At 44.4% G+C, this 27,192-nt stretch overlaps 1 protein-coding gene across 3 annotated transcripts in view; it reads left to right on the top strand.

Moving 5' to 3' along the window:
- The window catches only part of FRMPD1 (FERM and PDZ domain containing 1), an 83,856-nt gene that overhangs the window by 11,259 nt on the left and 45,405 nt on the right, over positions 1-27,192 (top strand). For 2 of the 3 annotated variants that reach the window (XM_039344834.1, XM_039344835.1), the window contains exon 2: positions 26,398-26,524. The exons of the other annotated variant lie outside the window; for it this stretch is intronic. The gene's annotated coding sequence lies outside the window, so the exon portion shown is untranslated. The remainder of the gene's footprint in view (positions 1-26,397; positions 26,525-27,192) is intronic. 3 annotated transcript variants of the gene reach the window in all.

The raw sequence follows: 27,192 nt of genomic DNA, 5'->3' as shown, positions 1-27,192 counted from the left end.
ATGCTTACATGCCTATTAATTATTTAAATGAGTACTTTTCCATTGAATATTTTTTGTCAATGTATCATCTTCTAACAATATATTGGAAATATCTGAACAAGAAATATCCTTCATATTGAATTTTACGGCAAGTGCTGCAGCTAGAGTATCAACATTCAATCTCGATTTCTCACTTGTCCAAAAATCTACACGGCTAGATTGCGCGGGGGTGGGCGGCGGAGGCAGGTGTTGTGAGCCAGGTGCTCCAGGACAGCCATGTAGGTGCGCAGGGTGAGGTGGTGGCAGCACAGGTCAGCATTGCGTAGACCACCACCTGGTGCAGCCCATGGAAGGTCAACTGCCCGCCACGCCCCCGCCCATAGCCGCCCCGCCAGCACCACTGCCCTGCCATGGAGAGCCGGCCCTGCGGCTCGCAAAGCACCAGCCGAGCCAGCTCTGGCCCTGCAGCCACCCCCCAGCACCACTGCCCACCCTGTGCATCCCCGTAGAGCTGGCGCCACGGCTCGCAAAGGCAAAGCACCAGCTGTGCCGGCTCTGGCCCTGCAGCCCCCCAGCAGCCCCCCAGCACCACCGCCCACCCTGCACATCCCCGTAGAGCCGGCCACACAGCTTGCAAAGGCAAAGCACCAGCCGTGCCAGCTCCGGCCCTGCAGCCACTACCCCCCAGCCGCCCCCCAGTACCACTGCCCACCCTGCGCATCCCCGTAGAGCCATCTCCGCAGCTCGCAAAGCACCAGCCGTGCTGGCTCCGGCCCTGCAGCCACCCCCCAGCCGCCCCCCAGCACCACTGCCTACCCTGTGCATCCCTGTGTAGAACCGAACAGGGAAGATCAAGAGAAACTTGCCGCTCCAGTCTCCTCCAGCTATCTGCAGAACTAAGTAGGAGATGGTGTAGTTGGGTAGCAGTGAGGGGTGCAAAGTTCCTGCAACTTGCACGTGCAAAGTTTGCCACCTGGGTGTTTTGGCGCACTCAGCAGCAATTCCTGTTGGCTTTTGAAAGCCAATGGTGGAGTAGCACAGCTCAGGCAAAAGTTGAAAAAAAAATAAAAAAATGGTCCCGGAACGCCTTCTGAGCGTTCTATGAGGAAAAGAAAGCCCTGCAGATAAGTCTTCAAATATAGAAAAAGAGGACATTTAGGAGGACATTTTCGAGGGAGGACAGAACTCCAAAAAGGAGGACTGTTCTCCCAAAATGAGGACGGTATATGGAAAAGGAGGACATTTAGGAGGACACTTTTGGAGGGAGGACAGAACTCCAAAAAGGAGGACTGTTCTCCCAAAAGGAGGACAGTTGGTCACCTTATGTATATGTAGCATGGATTATTTTTCTTGTCACGGAAATATCAATTCCCAGAATACAGCTACTGAAAGCTCATCTTTCCCTTGCTGGGGCAGTATAAGTCTTATTCTGAACTCGCCATTCAGAAGAATTAATGAAATATAAAATAAAAAAACTATATTCTACAGACCTGGGGCACAGCTGTATAATCTATGTAAGCTGCAGCCCCTGATTACTAGTAGCTTTCAATACATTCTTTACCCCAACATTTCAAGGATAGTTTTGCTATTCACTTTTCAAGCTGTATTCTATAGCTGTACTCTATTCTGTGGCTTTTGATTCTACTTCATTGTTGTGGCAGACACAGAATCCATATTGCGTCCCAGAGTGGTTTAAATTTTCTTGTGTTGGCTGAAGTAATGAACGATGGAAGGATGGGCAGAGAACAGAAAACGTGTCTATTGCTCTTTTCCCAGATTCCCTTCCTGAGAACCTGCCATCTCTCTCACACTTCACATAGGTATATTTTTAGAACCAAGAACCCTTAAAAAGGCAGCCTATTGATTCCGTCCATCCTGGTCCTCACGTACCAGCTTTTCTGTTTTAGAACTATAGTCTGACCTCAGCATCAGTATTGCTATTATCTCCCATGCTTGTGTTCTGAAATAAACCAGATCCCTGCAGGGCCTTTGGCCATAACCAAAACATATCTGGCGTTTTAGTTTTTCACAGGATTGTCAGCAACAACACGCTGTTCGGTTTGCACATCATAAAAATTGTTAGGAACAGAAGGTCGGCAGAGAGGCCCCTTCTAGAGAGTTTTCGCTTTAAAACTTTTTAAAAATTTCAATATAGCATGTTTCCATGTAGCTCTTGTTTTATATAATGGGTGGAAGATACAGTACAAACCACTGTCAGCCTAATTGCTGCACAAGAAATATATATGCTTCTGCTTTGTTCTAGTTGAATGAAAACAAAGGCAGAGTGGTGTTCCCTAGATTCTGAGCCAGGGAGCCTTAAGTTTTTGGTTTGTTTGGGTTTTTTAAAACCTATATTAAAGTTTTTAGACCCATTTCTATTTTTTTATGCACTAATAGGATTGGGCAGCATGCCCTGGCTTTGAAGCAGCTGGATCTTTTTCTGGAATCACACATCTGTTCTCAGCTGCAGTGCAATCTGGGGAAAAGCCATGTTTGGTTTAAGGAGTTTAGCTGACAAAGTGCTAAAAGCATATCTGCACTTGTTGCATTTTTACCCTATGGATCCAAATAACTGCAAACATATTTGTTTGTTTGTTAGACTTATATCTAGTCTTTCATTCAGGAGCTTCCTCCTTCCTCCCCTTCCTCTCCTCTGCTATTTGTTTTTCCTATAACAAAAAGCCTATGGGACAGGTTGAGAAAGTTTGTCTGGTCTAAAGTAAACTTTCACGGCTGAGGGTAGAACCTAAGTCGCCCTAATCATATATTTTTAGAACCAAGAACCCTTAAAAAGGCAGCCTATTGATTCCATCCATCCTGGTCCTCACGTACCAGCTTTTCTGTTTTAGAACTATAGTCTGACCTCAACATCAATATTCCTATTATCTCCCATGCTTGTGTTCTGAAATAAACCAGATCCCTGCAGGGCCTTTGGCCATAACCAAAACATATCTGGCGTTTTAGTTTTTCACAGGATTGTCAGCAACACGCCCACTCTCTACACCAGTGATGGTGAACCTTTTAGAGACTGAGTGCCCCAAAACTGGCCCCGCCCCCACTCCACCCCCTGCCCCGCCCTTTCCACCCTCCCATCCTCTGCCCCGCCTGCCCGCAGGGCCACTCACCGCTTCCAGGGCCTGCCGCAGATCGTCCAGGCAGCCCAGCAGCGCTATTGCGGTCACGCGTTCTGCCCGCGCCCTGCAGCATCAACTGTGCACAATGGGGTGTGAGGGCAGAGTCTTGTCTATGATGCCTGATTACCATGTCCTTGGCTGCCCTGCTCCGCGTGGGCCATGCTCAGGGGCGACTTTCCTTCAGGGGGGCTGCTGGAGAGGAGGGGGTTGCGGGGGGAGGCAAGGCTGGGGCAACAACACATGTGCCCACAGAGAGGGCTCCGAGTGCCGCCTCTGGCACCCGTGCCATAGGTTCGCCACCACTGCTCTACACTAAACTGGTTATCTAATTTATCTACTAAATAAAGCATGTAAGTGAATATTATCCTCGTCTCTCTTGCCAGAAACTTCACTATTACAAAATGGAGTAAACAACGTGCTGGGGGTAGGGGGTGGGGGGGTGAAGGGTATCACTTGCTCTGGTGACTCCTTAGATCAGGGGTGTCAAACTGCCGGCCTGCGGGCCGGTTTCATCATACCAAAGCCGTGCCCACCCCATTGCCAGCAATGCAAAATGAGTCGCGATACATCTCAACATGTCACATGACATGGCGAGTTTGACACCCGTGCCTTAGATCGTATACCTACAAGTTATATTTATCTGCTTCCATATAAAGCTTGTGTAGATTCACATTAAGACCGGTGCTGCAGTGTTAAGAAATAATATACAAACGCAATGGAGTTATCAGACGTGAGAAGGAGCGCATCGGATATTTTCCAGGGGATTCAATTCATATATTAAAGCAGAATATTTGTAGCTGAGATTTGAAAAGAGGGGTCCTTGTGCTCTCTGAGCTTGTTAGTTTTCTTGCAGATGTTTCATTACCCAAACTGGGTAACATCATCAGTGCCACTGCATGTATGTATAAAGAAATAATATTACTGGCTGAAATTGCTCATCTTACCTTTTGGCTCTTCCTTCTGAGCAAACATAGATGTTTTGAGGAGGGATAACTTCAAGAGGACTCAATTCTGAGCAACATCATCTTTTTGGAGCAGGATAGAAATGGATCTGTTCTTTCTCCTTCTCTCCTGTTTCATGCGCAGAGAATTGCTGTATCGCTGACCTGCATCATTACAAGTCCTCTTCTCCCCCTAAATCAGTGGTTCTCAACCTTTTTAATGCCGCGACCCCCCAACCGGTCGTAAGTCGAGGACTACTCAACCAGTCGTAAGTCGAGGACTACTCAACTGGTGCAGCACCGTTTGCAGAATGGGACTTTTGGCGGGCTCAGCAGGGCAGAGACAGCCTGGGCAATTCCTATTGGCTTTTGAAAGCCAATAGAATTAGACTCTATTCAAGAGAGTCTATTCTATTGGCTTTCAAAAGCCAATAGAATCAAAGGGAGTAGCACAGCTAAGGAAAAGGGGGGAAAAATGGCGGACTGCGTTGTTTGGCGACCCCCGTGAAATGGTCGTTTCGACCCCAAATGGGGTCCCAACCCACAGGTTGAGAACCACTGCCCTAAATGAACCTTGCCTTCTGTAGCATTAATATGCGGAGAAATCAAGCTGACGGAAATAACTGTTTGATACTTAAACATATCTGGAGCATATATTGTAAAGGGCTTCTCTAAGGCAGAATTCTTCTGTTGCCCTGGCAGTAACAGGCCAATTCCTTTTCATACCACCAGGATTGCAGAATATTGAAATTAACCCAGTTGCAACATCAGCAGCTCCCATTTGATAGTTGCTCCTTGTCCTCAACTCCAGCGCTTTCTATCTAGCACACTGTGTTTCTGTTTACTGGCTTCTCCATTTTTTTGGCACTGCCCAGCATCTTCTTGTGGCAGCTGAAAGGAATGGGGAAGTCTCAGACTTTGCATATAATACAAATAAAGGGCTTTCAACAAGTTTTTCTAATAACCACCCACTGAGAGCCACTGTAGTCATTCTTTCTCTCATGCAAATTGAATCTGAAGTTCCTTTGCTTTAGGTTACTGAAACTATTACTTTGGTAGAGCTCTCAAGAGGACAAATGTAATATGGCAGAAGACAGATGTAATAGTGCCAGGGCAGAGAGCTGTATTATATCAGAAGTTGCAAAGTTGTTGGGCTAAATGACATTCTACTACGATGAGGCACCATTAATGATCTATAATTAAAATAATGATGCAGAGGTTCCTGCTTCTCTAGAATAGTTCTCACTTTCTTTTTGTCCTATGCAGAACCATAATTTTTGCCAGGTGAAACTGGTTCCATCTTGCACTTTGTTTGGAAACAAAGTTTTCAAAAAGAACGTTTCCCACCAGTTGTTGCTTCCAAATTTCATAAAAGTGAATTGTTCTTAGGTACCAAAATAACCACATTTTAGACCAAGGCAGAAAAAAAAATAACGATTAGATAAGTAACTGACGCAAAAATACAGATTCTAATCCTATTAAGGAGATTTCTAACTACCAAAGTTTGTACTTTCATAAAAAGTTGTTCTACAAAGGTTGTTTTTCTTGGATGAAGATGTAGAAAGCACTTGAGGAAGAAGGAAAAAAAATCAATACAATGTACCTAAGAATTGAGACAAGAGGGACCACATTGTTCATTAAAAAGAGGATGGTTAATGTCCACTCAATTTAGAAGGTAAGAGAAAAGCACAGATTGAAAAGAGATGGCAGTAGGATAGAAGATTCCATGACCCTATGAAATGAACGTAGCTGCACGAGTTATGCTAAAATAATTTTCCATCACAACTGATAGCCATAGATTCTTTTCAGGCAGGTTTGTTAGCATTACCAAGCAAAAAAGATCACCATACAATGATTCCACTTTCTTCTCCTTAATGGATTTCTTCTCCTCTTAAAAACAAGATGGTAGAAAACAAAGGCCATAAATGGAAGACAGGATCATCTGCAAGATAATTGCACAATGAAGATATCTTGGTTTGGAAGCACCCATGGAAAGATCACAGGACTGAAGATTGAATGGGTCCAAAGAGTTGTTGTTAAATGGTACTGCCATCCCCCCCCCATGCTGCCTTGATAGGCAACTGTTCACCTGTAGGTTAACAGCAGCATCTGTAACAGTTGCAAGAAGTCAAACACTGAAGACCATGTAGAGCAAGGGTGTCAAACTCAATTTCATTGAGGGCCGCATCAGCATTGCGGTTGCCCTCGGGGGGGCTGGGTGGGTGTGGCCTACTGGGTGGGTGTGGAGTGGGTGTGGCCTATTGGGTGGGCATGGCCAGCTCTACATCGTTCGTGTCAAGGGTGCCTGTGGGGACCTGGGCAGGAGTGGGACAGATCTAAGGGTCTCTGCAGAAGGGGGTGGGACCAGGGCAAGTGCCAAGGCATGGTCCACTGGAGGAGCCTCACTGTTCCTCTCAGGCCATGCGGGAGGGGGATGGATGGTGGTACAGGCTGTCTGGAGTCCTGGGCAGCAGAGGTCAAACGCCCAGCCTGGCCCTCAAGCACCCGCAGCACCAAGCCCAGCCCCACTTCCCCATGGGGGCACCCAGCTGCACTTACCTCCTCCTCAAGGCTGCTGCTGCGGTGCTTGCTCTCTTTAGCCAGGTGGCTCATGATGGGTACCAGGGCAAAGTCAGAGGGAGGCCCATTCCCTCTCCATGGGAGGAGACCCGGCTTTGTATCCAAAGCTTCCTTAGCAATAGGATGGGAGACCCCCAGGATAGGCCAGGAGGAGGGGACAAGGGGATGGTGAAAGGGCAGCAGGGCAGGACTAAGGCAGGACTTCCCTCAGGCCCTCCCTCTCCTTCCTTCCTTCCTTCCTTCCTTCCTTCCTTCCTTCCTTCCTTCCTTCCTTCCTTCCTTCCTTCCTTCCTTCCTTCCTTCCTTCCTTCCTTCCTAGTATAGAGTGGTGGGAAAATATTTGAGATGAGGGAGGGAGAAAAACAGGCAAGAAACGCAGCCTGGGCCAGGGCCAAGGCAGAGGGGGCCGTTCCCTCACTGTTTCCAGGATGACTTCACGGGCCACATGAAACCACTTTGCGGGCCGCATCTGGCCCCCGGGCCTTGTGTTTGACATGTCTGATGTAGAGAGACATTACAACTCAGTAAAACTCAGAATATCACATGGACAGGTTTCATCTAATTAGGACTGTGTTGTCTAGGCCAAAGTCAGCATCCCTGTAACCTATGTTGCTGACCTTTCCCTACTTAAATCTAACCATAGCAAAGCATATCCTGGCAAGAACCTTTCACCATGTTGGCACCTTCATCTCAACCTATCTTGGGAACAAAACAGCTTAGGTTATTGTTAGTTATACTGGTGTACAAGCATTCTTTTCTTGACACTATCCAAGAGCATCCTCGAAATGTACAAATGTATTAGCTTTGTGACCTATTACTTTGGAAGGAAGTCATGTGACTCATGGATCAGAGGAAACAAGAGGTAGATAGGGATGGGTAGCAGGGAGAGTTAAGGTCACGGTGATAGAGTTTTCTCCCAGCTAATGGAAGGGTGAGAACACTTCAGCTCCACAGTGGGGAAAGTTTATGATGAATGAAAGCAGATATACATGTCCCAGGATAATGTTGCAGGATCCAATCTGGGTTGATCACCAGGACCAGAGATTTTGTCTTCCAAGCTTTCAGACGTGCTGGAGCCCATCCTCGGGGAACTTCTCTGGTCCCATTGACTGGCCAGATTAGATCCTGCAAAGTTTATGATAATAATCCTCTTCAATTCATTGTTTTTCTGATCATTCCTATAACATAATCTCCAAATTACAGACATGCTCATCAGACCAATAGCGTTGGGAACCCCTGGCATCAAAATTTGTTCAACCCTTAAGGTGCTTCTTGTATGGCTTACACTGAAGCTTAAACTGAACTCCTCCTTCCTTTTTTAAAATATATATATAAAATCATGTCTTGACATTTTAAAACTATGCTTCTGGAAAGCAGGAGGATTTGAATGGATAAGATTAATAAAAATGATTTAAGTGGAAATTGAGAGAGGAAAAAATAAAATATAAATAGCTTATTTACCATGGAGCTAACTGCTTAAGAGGTAGATTAGCCAGGCATCTTCCCTTATTCCTTATGTTTAACTTTAGCTGTACATTCCTCACAATTTGTATTTAATTGACCCACATTCATTTACAGGGGGTACCTATTTTGGTTATCACCAACATCTTATAAAGCTCCTTGTGTAAAGGCACTAGCTAATAGATGTCTGCAACTATTGCTGCCTTTTACTCTGTTTATACTTAGCCATTCATAAGATCTATGGAACTATGTTTTAAAAGCATTCTAAAGCTTGCCCCAGTTTAGAAAATGTATAAATGTTTGGAAATAATCAGTAGTGGGAAAAAATTGTATAGGTGATGTTACAGCCAACATAGCTATCATTGTCTGATTCTTGGAACATTCACTTCATGCTTTTACCGTTATCTTAACTCTTTTTTTAAAAAAAACTATTTTTCCCTGACTGCTTTTATGATGGACATTTAAGAAAATGGGAACTTTTGTGTATTGTATTGTCCAGTGTGTTTCAAGATTGAGGTGCTCTTCATTTTATTTGTGGGAAAATCAAACCTGGACTCTGCAGGTTGAAACTGACTAGATCAAGTGTATACATAAGATGCAGAAAGTGTTGATAAAATGGGTGAGGCCTTGAATGGATGATGGGAAGCAGGAGGATCCCTAATATCTACTTTCTCCAAGGTATCAGTAAATGAAAAAGGATTAAATGTTGAAAAATGGCCTCAGATCTGTAAAAGAATAATTATCCGATAATTATAATTATATAAACAATGTGTTTAAGGACTCACTGGAGAAGAGCCTAATGCTGGGAAAGATTGAGGGCAATAGAAGAAGGGGACGACAGAGAATGAGATGGCTGGATGGAGTCACTGAAGCAGTAGGTGAGAACTTAAATGGACTCCAGAAGATGGTAGAGGACAGGAAGACCTGGAGGAACGTTGTCCATGGGGTCGCGATGGGTCGGACACGACTTCGCAATTAACAACAACAAAACAATGTGTTTATCGCACAAACAAATGTAAGGACTAAACACAAAGTAGCAAAGAAGACCAGGAGGAACTTCAGCCTGCAATAGTCACGCCTTTTAGTCATGAAGAACCTACAACTTTCTTAGTGCCTCCTCCATTGCTCAGAGTTTCAAGATATTTGCCTTCTGTTCCTGTTCTAAACACAGTGGACATTGTGTTTCACTGTCAGGCTGTTTGTTTAATGAGCGATAGTTGCATTTTGGAAAACTACCACTGGCACAATGCCTCACAAGCAAAAGAGGCTCCTTGCCAGTATTAACAAATCATCACCTCTCCTGCTCTTCAAAGGTTGGCCTGGTTTTGTTCTTAGACACTTTCCAAGTTTCACTCCTGCACAGGTGCAGCTAACTTCGATGTTCTGCTAAAATCAGAGGAACATTCTTGCAACAAGTACTTAACCTACAGTGAAGCTCATGGGAAAGATCATGACCTGGATTGATCCAGGAAATATTTATAATTTGAGTGACAGGGTCTTGCTAAAATGGGCATTTTCAATTTGGTTAAAATTCAACCCAGATCCACTACCCCATTTTCACACTCCAAACCCTCAGCAGCTGTTTAAAGACAATCCATCATTCTTTTCTGTGAAATTTGAGAGCAAGGAACTGTGCGCCATTTGGAGTTTGAAGGTGAAAGGTATTTTGGAAAGCACAGGGGGTACCCCTATTACCCCTCCTTAAATATACTGCCTATTTTCCCAAGATAGTTTGGTTAGCTACCACACAAGCCCAGAAAAAGATGTATACAGTTGAAAGAGTTGCTGACCAGTGCTACACCTGCCTCCATATAGCCCAAAGCACCTTCCCCTTGAAATTCAAAATAGTGCAGAGTACTATGAGAAAAATCACTACTGCACCTGGATCTACTCTACATTTAGCAGCCACAAAACTGGATCTATTCTACATTTAGCAGGCAGGTAGGCAGGCAGGCAGGCAGGCAGGCAGGCAGGCAGGCAGGAAGGAAGGAAGGAAGGAAGGAAGGAAGGAAGGAAGGAAGGAAGGAAGGAAGGAAGGAAGGAAGGAAGACACTTTGCTGGTCTTGTCCTTGTGAGGAGAAGCAGGTTCTGATCAAAATCTTGTGAATCTCATCCCTCTCTTTTTTATGAACTACTGAGTGGCATCGATCTAGTGTTTCCTTCAGTAGTGGGAAGCTCAGGTCAATTTTCTCAAACCTGCTGCACAGAACTAGTTTTGAACCAGCAGAGATTTGTTGTGTAGAACAGTCAATGAACCCTTTCGGATTTTGCAACACACTTCTTCAGGCTGGAGCCAATTTAAATTCATTGGGATTCATACTGCACAATCAAATGTGTACAGGATCAGCCACAGATAATATCTCTCTCATAAAGCATCCTCACAGCCTATGAAACCACCTGGTCAAGGTGGTCTTGATCTACATGTTAGATTTACTAACAATCATTTAAATATGAGCCAGCAGTGTGTGCAGCTGCCAAAAAAGCCAACACAGTGCTAGGCTACATTAATATAAGGTGACCAACCGTCCTCCTTTAGGGAGGACAGTCCTCCTTTTGTAAGTTCTGTCCTCCCTCAAAAAGTGTCCTCCTACATATCCTCCTTTTCAATATTTGAAGACTAATCTGCAGGACTTTTTTTTTTTTCATAGAATGCTCAGAACAGTGTTCCGGCACCTTTTTTTTTTAATGTTTTTTTTTTCAACTTTTGCATGAGCTGTGCTACTCCTGCTATTGGCTTTTGAAAGCCAATAGGAATTGCTGCTGAATGCGCCAAAACGCTTGGCTGGCAAACTTTGCACATGCAAGTTGTCTGTATTATTGTTGCAATGAATAAAATGTTTTTTATTTATGATATTTTTTTCTTCAATTTATTTGTGTCCTCCTTTTCATTGTAAAAAAGTTGGTCACCTTAATTAACAGAGGGATAGAATCAAGATCATGTGAAGTATTAATACCACTCTACAATGCCTTGGTAAGGCCATACTAGGAATACTGCATCCAGTTTTGGTCACCGCGCTGAAAAAAGATGTTGAGACTCTAGAAAGAGTACAGAGAACAGCAACAAAGATGATTAGAGGACTGGAGGTTAAAACATATAAGGAAAGGTTGATGGAATTGGGTATGTCTAGTTTAATGAAGAGAAGGACCAGGGGTGACATAATAGCAGTGTTCCAATATCTCAGGGGCTGCCACAGAGAAAAGGGAGTCAAGCTATTTTCCAAAACGCCTGAAGGCAGGACAAGAAGCAACAGATGGAAACTAATCAAGGAGAGAAGCAACCTAGAACTAAGGAGAAACTTCCTGACAGTTAGAACAATTAACCAGTGGAACAACCTCCCTCCAGAAGCGGAGAATGCACCAACGCTGGAAGTTTTTAAGAAGAAACTGGACAGCCATTTGTCCGAAATGGTATAGGGTTACCTGCCTGAGCAGGGGGTTGGACTTGATGACCTCCAAGGTCCCTTCCAACTTTATTATGGATCATCGCACAGTCAGCCAGATGTTCAGACTGGATTTGGCATTTTGTCTACCTATCAAGTCCTTACCTAGGACCTGGGATAGGCAGATGTGGATGTTTGATGGTATTACAGATATCGTCACAGGATGGAAGCAGTTCCTAGTAAAGCCGCCTTTTGCAATTGACTAATAGCGAATTTGTCAATGGCAATGGTGTTCAGGTGGTGCTCCAGTTGTTTTGGGATTGCACCCAAGGAGCCTATTACTATTGCTTGCTTGTTTTTGCCACAATCTTTCTATTTCTATTTGTAGGTCTTTGTATTTTGTTATCTTCTCCAGTTCTTTCTCGTCTATTCTGCTGTCTCCAGGCACTGCCATGTCCACTATCCAGACTTTGTTGTCTTTCTTATTGACAATTGTTAAGCCTGGGATGTTATGTTGCAGGTGCTTGTCTGTCTGAATTCTGAAGTCCCAGAGCAGTTTAATTTTACCATTTTCTATGACTTTCTCTATTTTATGATCCCACCAGTTTTTGCTTACAGGCAAATGATATTTTTTGCAGATCTTCCAATGCACCGTTGTTGCTACATATTATTATGGATCATCGCACAGCCAGATGTTCAGACTGGATTTGGCATTTTGTCTACCTATCGAGTCCTTACCCAGGACCTGGGATAGGCAGATGTGGATGTTTGATGGTATTACAGATATCATCGCAGGATGCCTTTTGCAATTGACTAATAGTGTGTCACAATGGTGTTCAAGTGGTGCTCCAGTTGTTTTGGGATTGCACCCAAGGAGCCTATCACTATTGGTACTACCCTTGCTTGCTTTTGCCACAGTCTTTCTATTTCTATTTGTAGGTCTTTGTATTTTGTTATCTTCTCCAGTTCTTTCTCTTCTATTCTGCTGTCTCCAGGCACTGCCACGTCCACTATCCAGACTTTTTTGTCTTTCTTATCGACAATTGTTAAGTCTGGGGTGTTATGTTGCAGGTGCTTGTCTGTTTGAATTCTGAAGTCCCAGAGCAGTTTAATTTTATCATTTTCTATGACTTTTTCTATTTTATGATCCCACCAGTTTTTGCTTACAGGCAAATGATATTTTTTGCAGATCTTCCAATGCACCATTGTTGCTACTTTGTCATGCCGCTGCTTGTAATCAGTCTGTGCAATCTTCTTGCAACAGCTTACCAAGTGGTCCACTGTTTCTTCAGCTTCTTTGCATAGGCGGCACTTACTGTCTGTTGCTGTCTTCTCAATTTTGACTTTGTATGCATTTGTCCTTAAGGCTTGGTCTTGTGCAGCCAGAATTAGTCCCTCGGTCTCTTTCTTCAATTTTCCTGCTCTTAGCCATTGCCAGGTCTTATTATTATCTGCTTTCCCAGCTATTTTTTTCACGTATTGGCCATGTAGTGCTTTGTCTTCCCATGCCTCTATTCTGTTCTTCATTTGGTCTTTCTTGTAGGCCAGTTTGGTCTCTCCAGTAGTCAGTAAGCCTTCCTGATATACTAATTTCAGTGCATCTTCATCATTGTTCTTCAGATATTCTTTCAAAGCCATTTTTTCTTCTTCAACCATCTGATGTACTTGTAGCATTCCACGCCCACCTATTTGCCTTGGTAGATAAAGTCTATCAATGTCACTGCGTGGATGAAGGGCATGATTCATTGTCATTATTTTTCTGGTCTGCCTATCCATTGCTTTTAGTTCTGCTTGAGTCCAGTCCACTATTCCAGCTGTGTACCTAATGACTGGAATTGCCCAGGTGTTGATTGCCTTTATGGTATTTCCTCTATTGAGTTTGGACTTTAAGATCTTCTTCACTCTCTTGATGTATTCACCTCTAATCTTTTTCTTGATGTCAGTGTGCTTGATGTCAGCTTGTCAGCTTGAAGGATACCCAAGTATCCTTCCTCATCCAGACTCTTAATGTTATTTTCATGGGGCATCTTGATTCCTTCAGTTTTCACTACTTTTCCTTGTTTGATAGTAAGTCTGGCACATTTGTCCAAGCCAAACTCCATTACAATATCTTGGCTATATATACGGACAGTGTTGAGCAGCGATTCTATTTCAGATAATGTTTTTCCATACAGCTTCAGATCATCCATGTAAAGGAGGTGGGATAGTCTGGCAGATGTTTTTGATGTTTGATAGCCATGTCCTGAGTTATTCAGTATTGTTGACAGAGGAAACAGTGCAATAACAAATAGTAATGGTGATAATGAATCTCCTTGAAATATTCCTCTCTTGATATTAACCTCTCCCAGCCTCTCACCATTGATCTGCAACTGTGTCTTCCATTGTGCCATCGATCTTTGCACAAATTTTCTGATGTTTCTACTGACTCCTGTTATTTCTAGGCACTTGATTATCCAGTCATGTGGCAGAGAGTCAAATGCCTTTTTGTAGTCAATCCATGCCACATTCAGGTTGGTCTTCCTTCTCTTGCAGTTTTCCAAGATCATTTTGTCTATTAGGAGTTGATCTTTTGTTCCTCTGCTATTGGGGCGGTTTCCTTTCTGCTCAGGTGGAAAGAGATTGTTTTCAACTAGATGCTGTTGTACTGCATCAGCTACCACACCAGTTAGTAATTTGAAAGTTGTTGGTAAGCAGGTAATTGGCCTGTAGTTACCTGGTGTTGCCCCTTTTGCTGGATTTTTCATTATTAGGTAGGTTTTCCCAGTTGTTAGCCACTTTTCAATTTCTCCTCCTTGTAGTATATTGTTGAACTGCTTGGCAATGAGTGGGTGTATAACAGTTAGATGTTTCAACCAAAACCCATGCAGTTCATCTTCACCTGGTGCTGACCAATTTTTGATTTTCTTTGCTCTTTTTTCTACCATTTTTGTTGTTATTACTAGTTCTTTCATTTCAACTTCTGTTTTATTTGCATCCACCTCTTTTAACCAAGCCGCATCCTTGTTGTATTTCTTTGGGTTATCCCATATCTGCTTCCAGAACTGCACTGTTTCTTCCTTGTCAGGTACTGACTGATTCCTTGTAGTTTCTCCATTGATGGATTGGTAGAAACATTTCTGATTGGATTGAAATTGGAGGTTCTGCCTATAGTTTGCAATCCGAGCTTCATATCTACTGATTTTCCTGGTTAAAGCTGTTATTTGTTGCTTTATTATTTCCAGTGCTTCCTTGATCTTCCTTGTTTCTAAGTGGTATTTCTTGATTAGGTATTGTTTGGTCTTCTTGTTCTTCAGCTTCTTTTCTTTCATCTGTTCTAGCTTGCTTGCATGTGATCTTAACTTGCTGATCTTATTTTCTAGTCTAACCTTCCATTTTTCTGGTGCACTGTTTGTTTGTTTTTCTTCTTTGTTGATTTTGCATCCCAGGTATTCAGTTATAACTGCAGCTGTGCTGTACATTAGTTGGTTTGTTTCTTGCAGTGAATTGGTGCTTATACTTGATATTGCAGTATTTGCATCTTTTAATGCTTGTGCTAGCTGTTTCTTTGGAACAAGCTTCAATGCAGGCAGCCTTATTCTGTTGTTTTTGTGCTGTTCTAGATGCTCAGTTATTCTTTGTTTCAATTCTTTTATTTCTTTAATTAGAGGGTTTTGTTCTTCCTGAGGAAGAGGTGCCTGGTTTCCAAATGAGAACAGTTGTATATCTCTGCTGGATTCCTTCACTGCCAACTCCCCCTGGTTTGCCTCTACATTCTGAATTACTTCTGGTAAGGCTTTGATTTCTTTGCCCTGGGTAAACCTTTGCAGTTCGTCCAATTCTGTTTCTGTGAATACTTTATTTCGTATTATAAATCGGCGTTGATCTGCTAGTCTCTGTTCTGTTATTTCTGATTCTGGATGTTGTTCTTTCCAGAACTGGTGTATTCGTTTTAGATATCCTCTTCTTATTGGACTTGATCTGTAGTAACAGATCATTATTTTTTTGTCAGACAAAGAGTGTCTCTCCCATAAAAAATATGGTGAAACGTAAATTACAGAATGCCATACCGGCTCGGATGTCGCCCGGGTTAACAAGGTCCACGCTAGATATTGGAGTTCCTGGATATCTGGTGAAAAATGGGTTACAGGACTCAGGACTGTTGGCTGAGCAACCAGGGCCAGCAGCTGCAGAACTACTGGAAGAAAAGGTGTTTACCCGTTGCAGATACACAGTGATTGAAAACAAAGTTCGAAATAATGGCAATGAATTATGCATATACATTATAATTTTGGAAAGCCAAGTTTTCGTGCCCCCTGGAATATTGTCTCGCATTCCCAGATTGGCAACCCCTGGTTTAAGGAATATCAATTCTGTGTTTGTACTGAATCCTTTAAATATTTAGGTATCTGTGTACCAAAGATACAACTCAGTTAGCAAGGTGTAATATAAAGAAAATATATAGAGAGGTTTCTTCAGATATTCATAGATGGGAATTAATTAAATTACTGTCTCTCCTTGGAATTGATCCCTCTGGTTCTAATGTTAGTAATTTGGTCTTATATTGTCTAGGGGATGACTCCTCCTATATTACTTCTCAGATTTCTAAATTTCTTTTAAGAGCTGTAACTATTAGAGGAGAACGTTGTAATTCCCTTTAGCTAAGGTTTCTCGTGTTAACGGTTTATGATTGTATTTTTCTTGTGTTTTCTTTTGTTGCCCTTGCATTTTGGTCTGTGATTGTAAAATAAAAATTATTATTATTATCATAGATGGGAATCATTAAACCTCACTCTTGGGGAATAGATGAACACACTCAAAATGAATATTATTCCTAGATTAATTTATATTCTGAGAGAAATTCCAGTTTATGTACATGGAAAATATTTTCAGAAAAAACAACAACAGCAGCAGAATTGTGTGTGATTTAACAAAGTCACAAACTCTTTGATGTTTTGGGATTTCCTGCCCCATTTTTGCATTTCAATGGAAAGATGACTTTGGAAACTACTGGTTGCAGCTGGGTTGCCTCAAGTTGCTTTCCAAATGATACATCTAACAACTGGCGTGGCTAATGCAAAGGTTCAGCTCAAATGGGATTTCACAACTCTTGTAGCTCATGTCCTAGAGTTGATGGAAGAGCACCATGTGCCTCTGGATGGTAATTGCAGGCAGTGCATTGCTTGAACAAAAAGCTTTTAAGCTCGCCAGCTGCACTTTTAAAATTTTGGTTCATTTAGAACTGTTTTGCAAGCGCTGGCTTTTAAGGATTATTTGTTTCTGAAGAGAGATCAAGAGCCCGATAGAGCAGAAAAATGGCTTTTCAATTCTTGGAGAGAAAACCCAACTGTTTCTCATGAAAATGTACACCTGGGGAACCAAATATCATAAAATTGATGTTTGTTTGGATTTTGTTTTCTTTCAGGCTAAGGCTTGTATATTACAGTCCTTTTGATTTTAGTATGGAGTATATCTAACATTGATCTAAACAATTGTGTTTTATAGTTCATTCCCTGTAGAGCAGTGCCTTCCTTGCAGTTCCTTCCTCTTATAGAGCAATCCACATAAATAGAACAGAAGGGAAATTGATCCAGGTTAATTAGCAGTAGATCTAGGCTGTTTATTTTTGCTTTGTTTAGTGGCATTTGACCTTGAGACAGAAACTTAATGTTGAGTCCTTGGCGCAAAGCAGACACGAGAAGCAGTTGGAGTTCTCAGTTTTCTTTATTCTGCGTTCAGCTTACAAGTAGATGGCTTCTTAGCTTCCCAAACGCTCGCAGCCTCTTATATAGGCACCTCCCAGGTAAATGTGTTACTTTTCCCGCGCCAGCACCCGCGCATGCGCACGGCGCTGGCGACAGCCTGTCTGGTCCCGGGCAGCCTTGCACCTGCCCGGGACTGCCTGCAAACGCCCGAGCCGTTTTCAAGGCTCGGGACATAACACCCCTTTCCCCCGGGCTGAAACTACTACCAACATATAATCATTTGTTCTATACAGCGTTCCGCTCCCCAGTGCTTCCACTGTTTGCTGGCTTTTGCCTTGCCAGCAATGTTATATAATCCTCTAGGTACTTAGGAGATTTCTTTGCTCTCTGTGACCTTCTCAGCTCTGGTTTACTAGCAGGAGTTCCCTGACTGGAGGGAGATGTGAGCCTGTTCTCCTTATTTTGTCTTGGTGCCTTCCAAGGGCTGTGCCCTGATGCCTGGCCTGCTTGCTCGCCCACCGGGCTCGTCAGGCCAGGGCTTCTGTCACTTTGTGACCTGGTTGACCTGCCTAGCTGTAGACCCTCAGGCCCCCTGAAGTGATAGCCACTGCTGGGTGTCTCTGTTGAACCTCCTAGGTCCGTCCAAGACCTGTCAGGAGGCTGTCCATTCCCTGAACCCCGTTCTGTGTCCGGGCTTGTGTGGGTTTCTGTACCTTCCCAAAACTCAGTTATTCCCTGATTTGGGCTAGAGGTGTTGTAGTCGGGACTTGGTTCTTCGACCACCTCCCTGTATGTTTGACTCCCTGTAGGATTTGGGGTAAGGTCAGGCCAACTTTGGGGATTGTGTGCCAGCTCTCTTGCGGGGAATGATTTGTTGGGATGCCCCCGGGTATCCTCCGTGACTGGAGTGCTGTGTGATATGTGTGGAAAGTGAGTATGCCCCCGGGGTGACTCCCTGGCTGGAGTAGGCGTGGATGCCTGGTAGTTGGTAGGCTCATAGAATTCTTGTTCGGAGCTCTCGCGGAACCCTGGAATGGGCCGTTTGTGGCTCCATCAGTGGAGATGGGCAGCAGCTCGTGCCCTTCCCTTTGCTCCAAAGGGTCCCCCTCCCCCCCTGGAAAAGACCCAGGAGTCTCAGCTGGAAGATGCCGCCTAGGGCGGAGTTGGTCGATGTGCCTGCGCAGGACACGACCGTTGTCCAGAGCTACCTCATAGGATAGAGGACCCGTGACCCTGGAGACAGAAGCGGGGACCCATGTATGACCAGGCCCGTAATTGCGAGTCCAGACCAGGGCACCCTCAAGTAGTTGTCTAGGTGCCCTAGGATGTGAGGTAGATGAAGGCAATCTGTCCGGATGCAACCGGTCAAGTTTAGCAGTAAGTTGACGCCCCCAACGAAGTTCAGCTGGACTTCTCCCCGTAGAAGTGGACGGTGTGGTGCGATAAGAAAGGAGAAAGTCAGCCAACCCGTGATGCCAGTCCCCGCAGGTGAGTCTTTTCAAGGCGTCCTTTGTGATGCGCACCATGCGTTCAGCCATACCGTTGGTGGACGGGTGGAAGGGTGCAGACGTGGCATGACGAATCATGTTAGCCTGTAAAAAAGCTTGGAATTCGGAGGAAGTGAATTGAGGGCCGTTGTCGGACACAATGACATCTGGCAGCCCGTGTGCAGCAAAAATCCCCCTCAGTACCTGAATAGTCTTTGCAGTGGTGGTGGATGAGACAGGTACAACCTCAAGCCATTTCGAGTGGCTGTCAACAAGGACCAAGAAGAACTGGCCCTGAAAGGGCCCAGCGTAGTCAATGTGCACCCTAGACCATGGGGACTGTGTTTCCTCCCATCTGTGCACGGGAGCTTGGGGCATCTCTGGGCGAGATCGTTGGCACAGGTGGCATGCATGCACCTTAGCCTCAATATTTTTATCTAAACCAGGCCACCATAAGTGGCTGCGTGCAAGAGCCTTCATACGAACAATGCCAGGATGACCCTCGTGGAGGGATTCCAAGACCCTAGTCCTCATTGAGGTGGGAATGACAACTCTGTTTCCCCAAAGCAAACAACCCTGAGAAAGGGACAGCTCGTTCCTTTTGGACCAGAAACTCTGAAACTCAGGACTAGGGCAGTACTCAGGCCAACCAGACAAAACCCAGGAACGGACACGTGAAAGTGTGTGATCTGTACCTGTTTCAGCGGCAACATCCCTGGCACTAAGAGGGAGCTCGGGCAAGGCTTGGATTGATAGAATGTTGACAGCTGGCGCAGGGTCAGCTTCTACTACTGGCAGAGGCAACCTACTGAGGCCATCAGCATGGCCCATTTCTTTCCCAGGCTTGTGGAGTAATGAAAAATCATATGCAGACAAAAAATAGACCACCTAAGCATTCTAGGGGAAATGATGTGGGGAGTCTGCTTACGTGTGGTAAACAGTCCCAGCAGAGGCTTATGGTCAGTGAAGACCGTGAAATGCCTGCCATATAGAAAATCATGGAATTTTTTAATTCCCGCAACAACAGCCAGAGCCTCCCTGTCTATCTGAGCGTAGTTGCGCTCGGCAGAAGACAATGTTCTTGAATAATATGCAACAGGAACCTGAGTTCCATCAGACCTGAGGTGGCTCAGGACAGCTCCAACCCCGTAAGGGGACGCATCACACGCGATGCACACAGGAAGAGACTCGTTGAAATGTGCAAGTACACTGTTAGAAGTGAGCAAGGCCTTGACTTCGTTAAAGCAGGCCGCATGCGTCTGTGACCACCGCCACACTGCTTGCTTGTCTAGTAGCCTGTGAAGAGGCTCAGCTACACTAGCTTTATGTGGAAGAAAAGAATTGTAGAAATTCAGGAGACCCAGGAAGGCCTGAAGTTCGGTCTTGGACTTTGGCCTAGGTGCTTCTAAAATGGCAGTTAGTTTGGATTCAGCAGGGTGAATTCCAGCAGCATCAATTTTGAATCCCAGAAATTCAGTAGAAGGCACCCCAATTTTGCATTTGTCTTTTTTGAGCCTGAGGCCTGTTTTCCTGAACCTTAACAGAACAGCCCTTAGCCTTTCAGCTAGAATGTGTGTGGAGTCTCCTGCAATTAAGACATCATCAAAGTAGGGGCAAACCCCCGGTATGCCCCGCAGTGTGTTTTCCATTACGCTTTGGAAAATCCCAGGAGCGACATTCACTCCAAACTGTAGCCTTTTTACCTTAAAGGCTCCCCTGTGGGTCACAATAGTCTGAGCTATAGCAGCATCATCATCAACAGGCAGCTGTTGATACGCTTGAGCTAGGTCAAGCTTTGCAAAAACGCGCCCCCCCTTGAGGGAGGCCAGAATATGACTGACCACAGGAACAGGATAGGCATGTTGCTGCAATGCCTTATTCAGAGTGCATTTGTAGTCAGCACAAATGCGAATGTCCCCATTTGCCTTTAGAGGCGTGACAATGGGGGTCTCCCAAGGACTGGAATCAACAGGTTCTAGGATTCCCTGTTGAATCAGTTTGTCTAACTCAGTGTCAATTTTACTCTTTAAAGCAAAAGGGACCCTTCTTGCTTTAATTCTAATGGGAGTGACAGTGGGGTCTAGCTTTAAGGACACAGGGGGTCCTTTGAATGTGCCCAGCTGGGGGCTGAAAACATCTGCAAATTCTTTGTAAACTTCCTGTAGGTCAAGTGTTTGTAAACTGTTGAGTCCTGTGACGTGTATCCCCAGGGCCTCAACCAATCGAGTCCTATGAGACTCGTTCGTTCACCCCCTACTACTAGTATGTCTAGTGGACCTTCAAAACTCTTGTATTGCATGTTAAGAGTGGCCTCCCCCTTAACACACACTCTTGAATTTTGAAAATCTGTTAACACAATGTCAGAAGGCCTTAACTTGGCCTGAGTTCCACTACCGGAACAAATCTTCCTAAATGTATGCAAGGAGATGATTGAAGGGGCAGACCCTGTGTCTAGTTCCATAGATAATGGAACCCCTTGTAGCTTCACCTTGAGTGACAGCTTTTTCTTAATGGGCTTGTGTGTGCCTGTCCTAAGGATGCTTCTTCGCGAAGCGCAAAACCCTACCCTATTCTGGCTGGGGAATCTGGTACCTTTCAGGCGCAGTTCTTCCTGAGGTTGTACCTTTCGTCGGCCCAGACACACAGCTGCAATATGTCCTTGTTTGCCGCATGCCCGGCAGGTAGCGGAGCGGAACTTGCAGTCGGTTCTCCTGTGGCGACCTCCACAGCCGATGCACTTGAGCGGAGCTGAAGAGCTTCCCTTCTGTTTTTCTTCCTTTGTGGGGTGGAGACGGTCGACTTCCTCGTCCGGATCCTCCTCGGAGTTTCTTTGGACGTCTTCCTGGTGCACGGATGCAACCTCTGGACTGTTTCTGATCGGCCGCATGTTCTTGACAGCGCCGCCTGCTGCTTCTTCTGCGGTGACTTCCCTTAAGGCATCTTGGTAGGACAATTCTTCTTTAGCGAAAAGTCTCTGTTGTAGATCTCGATGCCTTAACCCGCACACGAATCGGTCCCTCAGTCGTTCTTCGAGGTCTTTGAACTCGCAGTGCTTGGCGGCCTTCCGTAATGCGGCGATGTATTCTTTGGCCGACTCACCGGGCCGTTGATCCCTCTGCTCGAAGGTGTGGCGCCATGCGATGACGGACATCTTGGGGTGGAAGTGCTCCTTCAGTAGCTTCTTCAGATCTGCGTAGCTGACAGACTCTACTGGAACAGGTGCTGCAAGGTTTTCTGCGATGTCGAAGGCGTCTTGACCGCAAACACAAAGCAGGGTGGCAGCCTTCAAGCTCTCTTCCCTCACTTGGTTTGCCTTGAAGTAGTTCTCCACCCTGGCTACGTAGGACTCCCACCGCTCTGGATGTGAGACGTCGAACTCCGAAAGCCTTCCGATTTTCGCCATCTTCAGGAGACAGGTCTATCAGCCAGCCTACCCCCGAATGTGCACTGGATTGGCGAGCAGCTGCCGTGTCGACGCCGTTCCGCCGCTCAGGACTCACTTGGGTAAGCTTACACTTCTTCCTTTCCAGGCGGTGTAAGGCATCCCACCCTCGTCGCCAGTGTTGAGTCCTTGGCGCAAAGCAGACACGAGAAGCAGTTGGAGTTCTCAGTTTTCTTTATTCTGCATTCAGCTTACAAGTAGATGGCTTCTTAGCTTCCCAAACGCTTGCAGCCTCTTATATAGGCAACTCCCAGGTAAATGTGTTACTTTTCCCGCGCCAGCACCCGCGCATGCGCACGGCGCTGGCGACAGCCTGTCTGGTCCCGGGCAGCCTTGCACCTGCCCGGGACTGCCTGCAAACGCCCGAGCCGTTTGCAAGGCTCGGGACATAACACTTAACATCCTTAAAAACAAGTGGGATATATTGAGAATTTAACCAATTGGAAGACCCCAGCCCACAACATTATTTGATCATGGGAGAGAGAAGGGTTATCTTGTATTAAAAATACAACTGCACTTCATCTGACAGTGAGCCCAATTTTGTTTACAAAAATAACATTCAGCAAGAATGTTTGAGAAAGGGAAAGTTGTGGTTGTGGAAAGATAGTAACTATGCACCCTACAGGAAAATTAAAGGGATAAATAAGTCCAGTGGTCAGGATGACTTGTTCCATTCAGGAAGGAATGGTCAAGGACAATGTGTCTGCTTGTCTCTGTGACATGTTTGCTAGATTCTTTGCAAATAAAATGACTCATATCCCTCAGATACCTTTTGGATGGAGTCTAAAATGTGATCTGGGATAACATCTTGTGACACCGTCATTCAACCTTCTGGAGACTGAGTAACAGCATAGAACCCTCTCTAACAAGATTTCCACCACATGTGGCTAGATCTATATTCTTCACGGCTTCTTTGGCTGAGTATGAATAGCTAGAACAGGGGTGTCAAACTCGATTTCACTGAGGGCCGCATCAGCATTGTGGTTGCCCTGGGGGGGGTGGAAGGGTGGCCAGAGTGGGTGCAGCCTACTGGGTGGGCGTGGATGGAGTGGGTTTGGTCTACTGGGTGGGCGTGGCCAGTTCTACATCATTCGCGTCAAGTGCCTGTGGGGGCCTGGGCAGGAATGGGACAGATCTGAGGGTCTCTGGCAGAAGGGGGTGGGACCGGGGCAAATGCCAAGGCATGGTCCACCGGGGCAAGTGCCAAGATGGCCACCACAAAATTGTACATTGGCTCCCGGACGGCCTGGGCCAAGGCAGCAGGTGCCGTTCTCTCACTGTTTCCAGGATGGCTTCACAGGCCACATGAAACCACTTCGTGGGCCACATTTGGCCCCCGGGCCTTGTGTTTGACATGTCTGAGCTAGAGTCAAGAGATGGTGTATGCTTCTTTGAGAGAAGGCATACTACTTCAGCCTTGGAAGAAATGGTGATAGGCTGTCTCTTGAAGAAACCCTCTCTTGATCAAGCTACCTTTTGCCAGGTATTTAACCTTCCATTTCTGAGGAAAGTGCTGAAGAAAGTAATTGGCTCCTACATGAAGCCAATTATCTGAATCCTTTCCATTCTGGACTCAGACTCAGGCACAAGACAAAAACAGCATTGGTTGCCCTGATGGGTAACCTGAGAGTGCTTCTCTTTGTCTTATCAGATTACTTACTATCTTAATACTACCGTACTGACCATGGTATCTTATTGAATTGCCTATTTGGGTTGGGAAATGGGGGCACTGTTTTCTTATGGTTCTGTTCCAGTTGCTGTGGAGGTTTCAGTTGTTATTAAAGGGAGATGAGTAGTCAAGCCCAAAATTTAGTCTAAGGTGGACTCCCTCAGAACTCGGCTCTCACTTCATTTCTGTTTAACATGTATATGAAAACACCAAGAAGTTTGGGATAAGATATCATTATGTGGATGATACTCAGTTGCACGTTGCTATCCTTGGCCAAATCAGAAGTGTTTGTTTAATAATCAAATTTATATAGCCATCCATCTTACCAAATGAGACACTGAGCAGCACATAAAAAATGTGAGAATTCTTCCTCAGTTGAGAGGAGGGTTTTGGGTCTGGCTGGACAAAATAAGCCCATAGATTGAATCCCACAAAAACAGAATTATTATTTATTCCCGTACTCCACTAATGATTTTTCTCACCCTGTCTACAGCCTAAAGTTTCTTCTGGGCTCACAGCTCTAGGTGGAGCGGAAGGTGGATGTCAGGCCCAATGGGACCTTTACCCATATTTGTGTGGTTGAAGCCCTACCTGGATCATGAAGCCATTATTATTATTATCACTTATGCTCTCATTGCCAATAAACCTGCAGTACTGTAGTATACTCTGTACGAGGCTGCCTTTGAAGACAACCTGTAAAGTTCAGCTGGTGCAATGTGAGGCAACCAGGATATTTGGAGATGAGAGTTGCCAGTATTATTTAATGCCAATTATGTGCTTAATGCATTGGCCACTAGTAAGTTTCCAGACCCAGTGCTGATTATTACCCACAAAGTTCTATGTAGCTTGATTTCAGGGCAACAGAAGAAATGAGATTGCTTAGGATTGCCATCACAAAAGATCAAAGGGGCATGGACCTAAAGGCAAATCTTCTCCTTGATAAGATGTTGTAAAACAATTTATCTCCAGAGATGCGTCATGTAGTCTCCTTACTGGCTCTCCTTAGAGTTGTTAAACAGTCTTATTTCTCTGAATGTTTGGAGATTGATTTTAGTTGTCTGATTGATGGTTGATTTGTGGCTGCAATCTTTTTAATCTGCTGGTATTGAATTGCATATTTTACCTTGTGAGCCATCCATAGTTGTATGGACTGAATGCTATATAAACCTTTGCAGATAAATCAGTCTATCTATTGTTTGTCTACAACCTAGGATACCTGGGGTAAAACCGTGATATCCATAAATCAATTTCCTGGAAGTATTTGGAAGCAGTTAAATGCATCTTTCCAGTGAGAGTCAGTAGCTTTGGATCGTAACTGTTGTGTGTCACACCAAAACTTATATTGTGTTGGTGCAGGCAGAAAACATTTCCTGGATTTGTCTTTTGAGAAGGATAGTGATTGGAATATCTTGGTGTTTGTTTTGGACTTCAAAGCTATTGGTGGTCTCGAGTTACAATAGAGGTTGAAATCATCAAAGGTCTTCCAGTTCATGAAAGAACCAAGATCATGAAATGTGGTTTCCATGCTATTGAGACTCAGCTGTAGAAAACAAGTGTTGCAACCTTTGGCCTGTTAAAACAGCTACCATTTATTTGGAGTTAAAGATGTAGATTTCTGTGCAAAAATTATTGTTGTTACCCATACTTTTCTTAAATTGTGAATGAGGAAGAGAAACTGTAGTTTTCAGCCAGAACTTTATAGATTTAGACATTAGGCCTGTCATTAAGCAATGATGGATTAGACTTTCTAATAACCCATTAAGTTCTTCTCTGTGAGTTTTGGATCAGAGCTGGTGATAAATTTCTTCAGTAAGCCCTATATATATCTGGTTCTCCTACTGTACTGATAACTTCTGATTGAGAGGTAGAAAAAAATCCCTACAAGAAGAAGAAGAAAAGATAACAGAGGGGGAAAACAACTAGGAGGAATTTCACAAGTAGAATAGAATCATGGGTATTACGGATTTGTCATTTATGCCTGCAGTGGTACCAAGTAGAAGAATCTGTCAGCAGGATACCATTCTTAACTAAAGGAATTTGGTGTTTGCCTCAAGGGTGATGATCATTAAACTGGCTTTGAAGAAATTAGCAGACACATTCAGTGAGTACTGTTGGGAAATACCCAACCATGCAGGGAGGAAGACTCAAGCAAGGGATTAGTTTTGAATTGTGCAACTGCAAGGGATTCAGGACTGACACCCCCTCCCCCAAAGGACTATATCTGTCCCCAAGAGAAGGTAAGCAGTCTGGGAGATTCCTGTATAACAGGCAGAATATAATGAAGTAGGTAGCTTGAACTCTATATATGTGGATCTGGTTGCTTGAACCTGATTCCTGGCCACCATCATTGCTACGTGGAGTCTTGAAGTGCAGAGTGGATAGACTTCTAGATCCCAAATGCTGAAGATGAAAATATCTGTTTCATGTCCTGCTTGTGAACTTCCAGAGATGCTTCTAGAGGTGCTAATAGCCACTTAGGAAACAGGAAGCTTATGTGGAAAGGTATTTATTATGTCGTCATAACTGTCCTTGTCCTCCCTTACAAAAACAACTAAATCCAAAAACATAAATGGAAGGAATCATCCTTAAACTATGCGCTGCTGGAAAATCCTGCCCTCATTTTGTGCTCATCTTTCTCCACAGGTTGAAGGGCAAATGGGCTGATGTCTCCTCTATTCAGCAGCAGAGCTATAAACTGAACTGGGAGTTCCTAAAATGCAAAACATATAAGTGGTTTGGCTGGATTAAAGCTGACATTAAGAACAAACGCGTAAGTTTTGGCACATTGTTGGAATCAATATATTTGTTTCCTCTTTTTTTTTTCCTCCTCTAGCTTTAATTGCAAACTTGATTTTTCCACAGCAAGAACTGTGTCTTTGGAGATTACTAAGATTTATTGGATGTGCTTATTTACACAAGTTTCAGACCCACTAAAAAGCAATTATGCAGGCATGCTGGGAGCAGACCTATATGATTAAGCATACAATTTGAGCAGCATTGTTCACTTGCTTCTGTCCACAAAGTCTAGGAAACTGTCTTTCAGGGTGGCAAAGACTAGCCTGTTCTCTTCCTCTCCACCACCACCTAAATCTGATGAGGGGTACCAGTCTGGGCTGCAAAATTCTGGAAAACTGCTAAAAAGCAGCAAAATAGCATATAAGGCTATAATATAGCACTTGTGCCTTGTAACAGTCATGAACCCCAGAACCGATAACTCTTCTTTCATTACTGCCCTGCATTTATTTTTGTATAATTCTTCTTGGGAAGATCAATGTTTGGCTGTTGCCCTTCTCCCTCTCTTTTTTATACCTGCCCCCTCCAGGTGTACACAGATTTCTATCCTGTCAAGGAGTCTGGAGCTCATCGTTCTAGTTGACCTTGGACATTCAGATTTTCTGTTAGAGGAAAAAGTTTATGAATAGCTATTCTTGCAGCAAC

The sequence above is a fragment of the Crotalus tigris genome, unplaced genomic scaffold (genome assembly GCF_016545835.1).
Source record: "Crotalus tigris isolate CLP2741 ecotype Arizona unplaced genomic scaffold, ASM1654583v1 scf7180000017939.2460400, whole genome shotgun sequence".
Classification (NCBI taxonomy): Eukaryota; Metazoa; Chordata; class Lepidosauria; order Squamata; family Viperidae; genus Crotalus; species Crotalus tigris.
This window is presented reverse-complemented; position numbering and strand designations above follow the sequence as displayed.